The following is a 9,073-nucleotide window of genomic DNA, read 5'->3' on the forward strand; positions in this document are numbered from 1 at the left end:
TTAACTGTTTAAGGATAAAAATTTCTGATGCTGGCTAGGTAGGTGGCAATGTGTTGAACTATGCAGGATAACCCATGTGTGTGCAGCTGGTATAGCAAACTACCATTTGACACCTTTATTGTTCCTTGGCAGGTCTGCATTTCTTAGTAATGTTACAAGGATTGTTAGATGCCAGCAGCAAAGAGAAACAACAGCAACTTTCCAGAAGAAAGCATCACCTGGATGCAATTACAGAATTAGCAAAAAAATTTAATTTATGACCCAATGTGTATTAATAAGGTTCATCTAAGGTGAAAGGAGGGGTAGCCACTATGCTATCTTCCTTTACGCTAAAGGAAAAGGAGATGTTACAGCTAATGGGAAACGCTATCAGACTCTGGGAAAATGAACAATAATATAAGGTTTTAAATTCAGGAATTGTTCCTTTTTTCCTATTTGTAGAATATCAATCACATTTCTGGCAAGTACTGAAATATTGATAAGAAAAAGCTTCTGCCTATGTTAAAAAGTTGAATTCATACTGAAAACAGCAATTGCTTCCCTAGGTCAGGTGAGACAGCAGATCATGCTATTGAATAGACTGTATCCTAAAGAACAATTTGATACCTGAAAATCTTGGTTTATTTAAAATAAAGCAAATACTCATACCCCTATAATCCTAGGTTTAGAAAATATTGCAAATATAAATCAATTTACACTAAAGGTTGAAAAGCAAGAAGGCAAATATAACCAAGCCGTAAAGAAAAGCCTACTCTCATTTTGTCAACTGATTCTGATCTTTAGGGGATCTGAATTGCAATGCTGAATACTTGGAGCTTGATGCATTTATGTGAACTAAATTTTTCATATAGGTATTGAAAATTGTCTTTCCCAGTCTATGAAAAATTCAATCATTTCCATGCCAAGACAGTTCTCCAGATTAAAAACTCAAGTTCCTTTTTTAAAAATAGACTGGAATTGTAGCAAAAATAATACTAAAAAAAAAGTAAATTGAATTAGTAGCATTACTTATCTTTACTTAAACCCTTGGATTTATGGTGCAGGTCCTGTGACACATTAGGATATTACAGCTACTAATCATCATCCAAAAGTTTTAAAATGAATGCAAAGAGCCTGCATCAGGAAATGATCTACTTCATTTTTTCTGCACACCCAACCAAACATCCTTTCATTCTGCCAAAACTGTGTCTTTGTCACTCAGCACTCTGGAATTACCATATCCTGAAGATCAACGAGCTCTGCTGATAATTTTCTTCTCCTGTTGGCTAGAAGCCATGGATGCCTCTAACAGAGTGGCTGCAGGGCTTCCCACTGCCCTAGCACCTTGAGGCCATTGGGACACCCAAGGGTTCTCTGTAATCTATGGCAAAAGCTGCCAAGCTCCTCTGCCACATAATTTCTGGCTGCGGGCTGATGAAGTTTATTCTCTGAAGAGTTGGGTGGTGGTGTTTGCTCTGGCTTCCTTCTTTCCTCCTGACATTCTCAGCAGAAAGTCTTGGCCAGAGGTCTTCAATGGCCACTTGCCCCTCACATGAAAAGTAACCAACAAGAACCTGTGCATAAAACCAAAAAGCTGTGAATTCTAGGTCAATTCTTGTCCCTGACATTAAAACACAGCATGACAGCTGTTCAGATTATTTTTATGGAGCAGAGAGAAACAACAAAGATTAATCCAGTACAAGCAGCCTCTGCAAATTTTCAAGAACAAACTCAAATTTAGTTCATAAGGCTGCAATGGGAGCTATAAATACAGAGCTTCCTAAACCATACCAGAAGATATTGTCAGGGCAATGTTGGCTCCAGGCCCTCCTGTCCCTGCCCTCGTCCCCTAGGACTCCCTTATCCTGCCCAGGATCTCATATCTTCTCCCCAGAAGCTACCACTTTCTGCCCTTGTGCCAATAAAGAGTTAAAAGGCTGAGTATGGGATCAAAACTGTCATAATGTAAATGTTGAATGAAGTGGTACTTTTTAGAAGAAACTAATACTTTGAGAACAGAAAAAGGGAAAAAATAGAAGAGAGGACACATTTCTCACAAACTATATCAATCAGTGTGAAATATAGTGAAGAAACAAAACATCTGAACATGGCTAATATCCATGCTGGGTACCTCCTGCCATGCCCATTAAATATAAAAAAAACTCTCTGACAGGTACATCCTATAGGAATTTCAATGTGATTTCAACAGGCTATGTTATGCACAGCTTATTTGTCAACCAAACACAAGATGATATTTTTAAAAGTAAAGGAACTCTTTGACAATGGCTTATCATTCAAAACAAATTACATTTAATATAATATATAATACACTTTTTTTTATACTTGCAGAAGTGTAACAGACCAATTTTTATAATATATAACAAACAAAATAAAATACAGAGCTGTTAGAAATAAACACAGAAACTTAAACAATCACAGGATTTTAAAACCATATCTAATTCTTGTATACTGGATCTAAAAGTACACAATGAAAATCTGTCATCTTGCATGTCTAGAATAGGACTTTTACAGTTCAAGACTAGTTTAAACATTTTAGAGAAAAATCTAATAGATAAACCAGTGGATTCAATGCTTCTACTAAAATTACTAATCAAACATTCATTAGTGTTTTTTTACTATGTAACAGATTCTTTCCTCTGCTTTCTAGGCTTCTACTAAGACTTCTGGACAACTTTCAACACTTAAAAACACTCCTGATCACTCTTTTGCAATTAAGGCCTTTAGCAGTTTGCAGGGTGAAGTAGGTTAAGAATACTCTGGTGGATGGAAAGGGATCTAATTTGACTTGTAAGAAGAGATAAAAGACACCACAGGTAACTGGCCAGATATGGCAAATGCTGTCATTTCCTCAGCAAGAAGCACTAACTTGCTCATAGTATGCAAATATTTCCCTGGCAATTCCTCCTGCTTCTGGTATCGGAAGAATCTAGGTGGACAAATACACAAAATTCATTAGCTACCAAGGAAGACCTGCATCTATACCAAAGGTTCTCAAATGTGAGACACTACCTGACTTGTGCAGTAAAGTTCTTCACAGCTAATGTCCCAATAGCAAAACAAAACTCTATTGCCATTTTTAGAGTCTATGGCATAATCTGGCTGAATTAGGATATTGCACTTTCATCATGAAGCACACACATCTACCTTGCCAATGACTGTAGAATGTCAGTGTTTGTCACAGTCTTCTTAGTGCTATCAAGACAGGTAAAAGAAAAATATAATAGAAAATGTGATTGTTTGCAAACACAGTTTTTTTTTATGGAGTCCCACTGATGTGTCTGACAGGAGTTTACAATCTAGAAACACTGCTTTTCAATGTCAGTATCCTGCATATAAAATTTGCATATCTATTTCTGTAGTGGCTATTTCTGATTGAGGATTTTTTTCCTGCTATTATAATCAATATCCTAAATATCAAGTCCCATGTCTAGCTCTGTGCATGTCCAGTCCTTTACCTGGGTTAATTTCTAGATGAGTCAGTGATCTTCTGTCTCCCTCTTCAGGAGTCTCTCAGCTGTGGGCACAAATAAAGCTCCAAGTTGCTCCATCTCTGTTGTTCCCACTCTAAAATACTAAGTCACAGAGGTAGGTTTTCTGCTACTATTACCCATTCCAGAGCTGGGCTACTCTGAATACTGCAAAGGCAACTGAGCAGCCTTTGGGCATGGGTTTAATTGAAGAAAGCCCCTTTAAACCTAATTCCCAGTACAATAAAAATCTTGGAGCCAGTAGGCTAAACAGAAATCTGTTGCTGTATTTTGTGAGTCATCCTCCTGGGCCATAGTTCTGAGACTTTTAAAAAGCTGAATAAAACAAGTATCTCAAAGAATACAGCTGTGAGTCACTTTGTACTTTACTTGAGCTTCCTTTGGGCAGGACAGATGGATAAGCATCCTAATTCCCATATGCTCATTTTAAAGCCACTGCTCCAACTAGGAGACTCAGAGTCCCTCAGATGGCAACATGGTGAATGGGCCATGTAGCTAAATTGCTCATTATTTTTGAAGTGCTGCTTCCTCCAGACTTGATACTGATTTTCGTTTCTGCACAGCAAACTGAGGTTTATAAAGCTTTGTAATTAGAAAGAATATATTAAAAAATTCTTACTAGTAAAAGCATTGTACCCTGTATCTTATGGAAGACATTTGTCTGGTTCCCAAGGTCAAACTGGATGTGAAAGTGGTTATAGTTTGATGATATCTGTCCTGTGGGTGGTAATTTTTCCTTTCTTTTCTCATCCCGAGGGACTTTACTTTCCCCTTATTCCCACAATGATTTTAGGATAAATGTCTGTTGTTCCACAGATGGCAAAGCAGGAGATAAATAAATAGATGTGTGTGAAGACATAGTTTTTAATTAAATTGCAAAGTATATATATATATATATATATATATATATATATATATATAAATATATATATATATATATATATAACCCTAACCCTAAACCCTAACCCTAAAAAGCTCTTTTCCAAGGGCTATTTTTTGTGAAGTAGTTCCTGACTTTCACTGCAGTTTTTAATCTATGTCTCTAATTATACAGCACTATCCATCCCTTATTTAAATCTTTTATTGCCTTTCTGCTACTTCTGTTCGTGAAAAAGACTGTGGAGCTATTTTGAACCTTTATTTCAACACCATTCAGGTTTTATTATTACTGACGTGTGAAAGTTGAAAGCAGTCAGCAAATTGCTGAGGGAATCAGCCCACTACATAACCTCATATTAGGAACCATTTTTCCTTAATAGCAACTGTCCAGGGTTTTTTCTTCCCTAGCACTAAAAGCATTTCTGTACTGGCCTTCTTCCAAATCCTGCCTTTCTGTAGCTTAGTTAGTGGTGAAATAGAACACAGGGTCTGCCTTCATTAATGAGGCCCAGGTTGTGAAACATCAGGGCAAGGCAGTGAAGAAGAAACCATGTTTGAAAAGCATAATAGTTTTAGTGCTTGTGATTATTACTTTTTTTTCCCTGAGTTTCTACCAGGTCTCCAAAGTTTACTTACATCTGCATGTGTCCATCTTGAAAAGCTGTCCTCTCAGCTTAATGCATAAAACTTGCAATAGTTAAAGCTACTGACTGTCTGAATAGAATGAAAATAACAGTAGAATGAATATGGGCAAAAAGAAGAAGGAGAAAACCAAACATGCCTTTTGCAGACCCCAGGTCTCTGCAGCTGTAGGCTCAGTGGCTCTCTGAACTCTAATCCCAAACCTAACATCAGCTGGGGTCAGAGCCTGAGGTCATCATCACCTTGGGTGGCGCAGATAAGAAAGCTGTGGAGGGAGCTTTCTTATCAGTGCCTCAACCCCCTTGGCGTTCGTTTTGCAGCCACAATGCACCTTAAGCTGTAGACTGGCAAGAAAACTAAGCCAACAAAAGGAATAAAGTGACATCCTGGTCAACACTTCAGTCTGAGCATGCTGGAAAGAGAGAGTTTGAACCAAACCAGGCAGGAGCCCAACACCCCCTGCCCCACCCCTTAAAGCCACAGGGTTTGTTTTAAAGCTCCAGCAGCCATTTCTGGCATAAAGCAGACAATCAGGAAATAAAGTATCATCATATAATCAAGATAAGGCAGTCAGTAACTAGTGAGAAAACTTTCTGCAGTACATAAAACTCCCAGTGTCCAAGAGGCCACCTTTTGTTCTCAAGCTATCTTTCCACCAGGTTTCATTTTTCTTGATCTTGAATTGTTTTGAGCTTAGTTAATCAAAATCGAAATCCACTTCTACAATCTTTCAATCCCAGTCCTTACCTGCACTATGCACAACTGGTTAATTTCTTCCATAAAGACGACTCTGTAAGAGCCAATTTTAGGGCCTCTTAGGGCAGTGAAGACGAACATAACATCGTCAGGACTAACAACCTATGAGTAAAAAATTATCACTGTAAGCTGTAAGAGCAGTAAAAATTTTGAGAAATATGAGAGGAAAATTTGCCTTTTACTTTCTCATGTCTGAACAGAGTTTAGTCATATCCTGTATTTGTTCAAGTGTGCAGTGCAATCCAGAATTCCTATGAGGTAAGGCTCAAGTCTGCATGTCTTTCTTAAGCTTGACTCAAGATCTCACAACTTAGTTGAATGGAAGTTCATTTGGTTCTTCTGCCAAATGACAAGACAAAGAGGCTACTGAAACACTCTTATAGGGAATATCTTTGGTTCACCTAAGTCCTCACCTTCCCTGTACCTAGGGCTGCTGTGCAATGGGAAAAGGGTCCAATGTGGCTGTCCTGGCTACTGTAACCTCCCAGCTACACAGGGGAGGTATAACCAAGAAGTGAGAAAGCTGCAGTGAGCCAGGCCAGCCCTGAGCACTGGAACAGATTGGGGAGAAGAGACTGAGGGAAACTAGAGCTTGCAGGTCCCCATCAGGATGATAATCTCCAAAAGACTTTGGCTAGACATGTGTCACTGGATTTTAACACTTCCAGTCACTGGAGATTCCACATACAATAAATGAGCTTGAAAATCAAGAAATGTCTATTTAGAAGAAACCTCTATGTATTTTACATATTATTTAATATCTGTTACAGTTCTTGGAATTATAAGTACAAGAGAAAAGGAGAAAGTCGCGAAGAGGTGCCTGACTTCTGCTTGCTGTATATTCCTAAATATTTGTCATGCAAATTTTTTTTGGATTTCTGGAGTTTAAAAGAACTTCATGCATCACACAATATTATATATATCAATTCACATTGCAAAATTCAGTGAATCATTTCTAGCAGCGAAAAAATTACATGGTGCTTTTTGTCTTTTTGTACAAATGAATAAAAAAGTCCATATGTCAAATTCCAGTAGAAGGTGTACTGGGGAAAAATATCTATAGGTCTAATTTCCAAGTTCTGTGCTTTTTGGAATTCAACATACTTCAATATCTAGAGCATAGCTGAAATACATGAACTTAAGGGGCACCAAATTTTCCCAACACTGACAACAGTATTTTTCATTACCTGATTAAATTACAGGCATTGTTTTAAACTCTGCAAAACAACAATGCCAAGAGGAAGCACATTTGAATTCTGCATTTTGTGCCAACAGCGTTACATAATGAGATAAACATTGGTAATTGTGTTTAGTTCAATAACACTTTTAATTATAGTTGAGATCTCCTTTAAAGTATATGGATTTTACTGACACAAAGTAAACAGCTGAAAGCCAAATGAAGGCAATCTCATAGATTTCTACTGTCTAATTAAAGTACAGAAACATTGCTTAACCAATTCATACATTTTGAAGAATAAGGAAAAGAAAACCTCACCCTACTGGCACATTTGATACACATTTTAATTATTGCAAGAACTTAGGTAATAAAGTACTACATCAAACCAAACCATCTTTAGCATGGATATTTATCCTCTCTTTCTTGTTAAGCAGGGCAAACAAGCCATGAACAGCCTACAGTATTTGTGTACATAAAGACAGATAATCAAGGAAGTCCCATTTTATCCTCTGAGGCTCTGGTTCAGCAATATACTAATTCCCATTGCTAAACTTTAATCATGTCAGCAGTTCCTACTAAACTTTAAAAATCCACCTGAATAATTTTTTTTAAAGTTGAATTAAGATATAACTTCTGGCAACCAAGCTGCTGAAGACAGGCAGAATTCTCATCTTTTTATCCTGGGTTCGAAATTTCATGTGGTTCTTTGCTATGGGGAAGAGATTCGGCAGCATTCCATATGAAGAATTGTCATGCTTGGCACCATACACATGTACCAATCACTCCTTTAAATGACAAATAGCTTCTAAAACTTTTATGAGCCCTTTACATGAAGGGGAAAAGTAATATCCAAGGTATTAATTAGCAGTACGAATGTTTACAAAAGGCATTTTAAATTCAACCCAAAAAGTAGTTTTTGTTATCAGGTGAGAAGACATTTAATCCAGAATACCATCTGATTTGTCTCACCAGTAACCATCATGTGTCAGCAGCAAAGAATATCAAATATTCAGAGTAAATTAAACATGATCAACATCCTCTGGCTCTTCCTACACTAGGCTCTTTCTAAACTAGTAAATTAAATACTTCCAATTCCTGTTTATAAGAAAAACAATTGCTTTTAATAGGTTACAGCAATCTCTGGCTCTAGTTTGATGCGTCTGAATGCTTCAAAACAATTCCCAGCAAATGCCAAAAAATATTTCCATTAGCAGTTTAGCTAATGCTGTATATATTTGCATGCCTGTTCTGGTTCAGTTCCCCAGAACTAAGCTTGCAGTCTCATCCCCTTCATTCCTCTTCAGCCTATGACTTGCCTTACCCAATGCCATAGTAAGGAAAGGAACATTATTGAGGGCTGCAGAGACCTCTGGACTTGACAATAGAGTGAGTTGTAATACACTGGCAGCAAAAAAACAACCAGGTGCTCCTCATAACCTGAAAGAGATTTAGCTGAGAGCTAGGGAGATTTGGGGGATAATAAATTCAGCCTAAGTAAAAAGGCACCACATGTAGAGCTTATTAAATAGAAAAATTTATAAAAAAGGCAAAGCCTTATAAAGGGGTTTCTGCCCTGATGCTGATTCTGTTTTAAACATCTGTGCCAGCCAGTTTTCCACATGTCCCTATCTTCAAGGCTGTAACTGAGCCATTAACTTTGAGGGTTTTGGTCAATGTCTGCTCTGTAAACATTTTAAGGTCCCTGCATGATGGCCTGTTACTTGTGCCTTCAGGGCAGTGGCTTTCAGCTACCAGTCTTCTTGGAAGGGCTCCGTGCAGTGAATTGCTCTATCACGTCTTTGTCCTATTCAGGATGCCTTGATGGATGCAGCCTGGATCTGTCTGCTTGAATCAATATTTGTCCTAGCTCTGACGAAATTTCATCACTGCATTTTATCAGTGGAGCTTCAGTGTTGTTGAATGGAAACCCTTGCTATTGGTAATGATACCATGAAGCTGCTGGAGATAAAAAAATGTTTTTTCTTTCTTATTGCTTTGCACATAATTGCTAGAAGACTGCTGTTCTGTTTCAAATATATGAGGGATAGGCAGGAATGATCACAAGAACAAACAGCATTACGGCTTCTGTTGCACCATAAACATACAAACTACAGAAAAAATTAATTCCATG

The sequence above is a fragment of the Zonotrichia albicollis genome, chromosome 1 (assembly GCF_047830755.1).
Source record: "Zonotrichia albicollis isolate bZonAlb1 chromosome 1, bZonAlb1.hap1, whole genome shotgun sequence".
Classification (NCBI taxonomy): domain Eukaryota; kingdom Metazoa; phylum Chordata; class Aves; order Passeriformes; family Passerellidae; genus Zonotrichia; species Zonotrichia albicollis.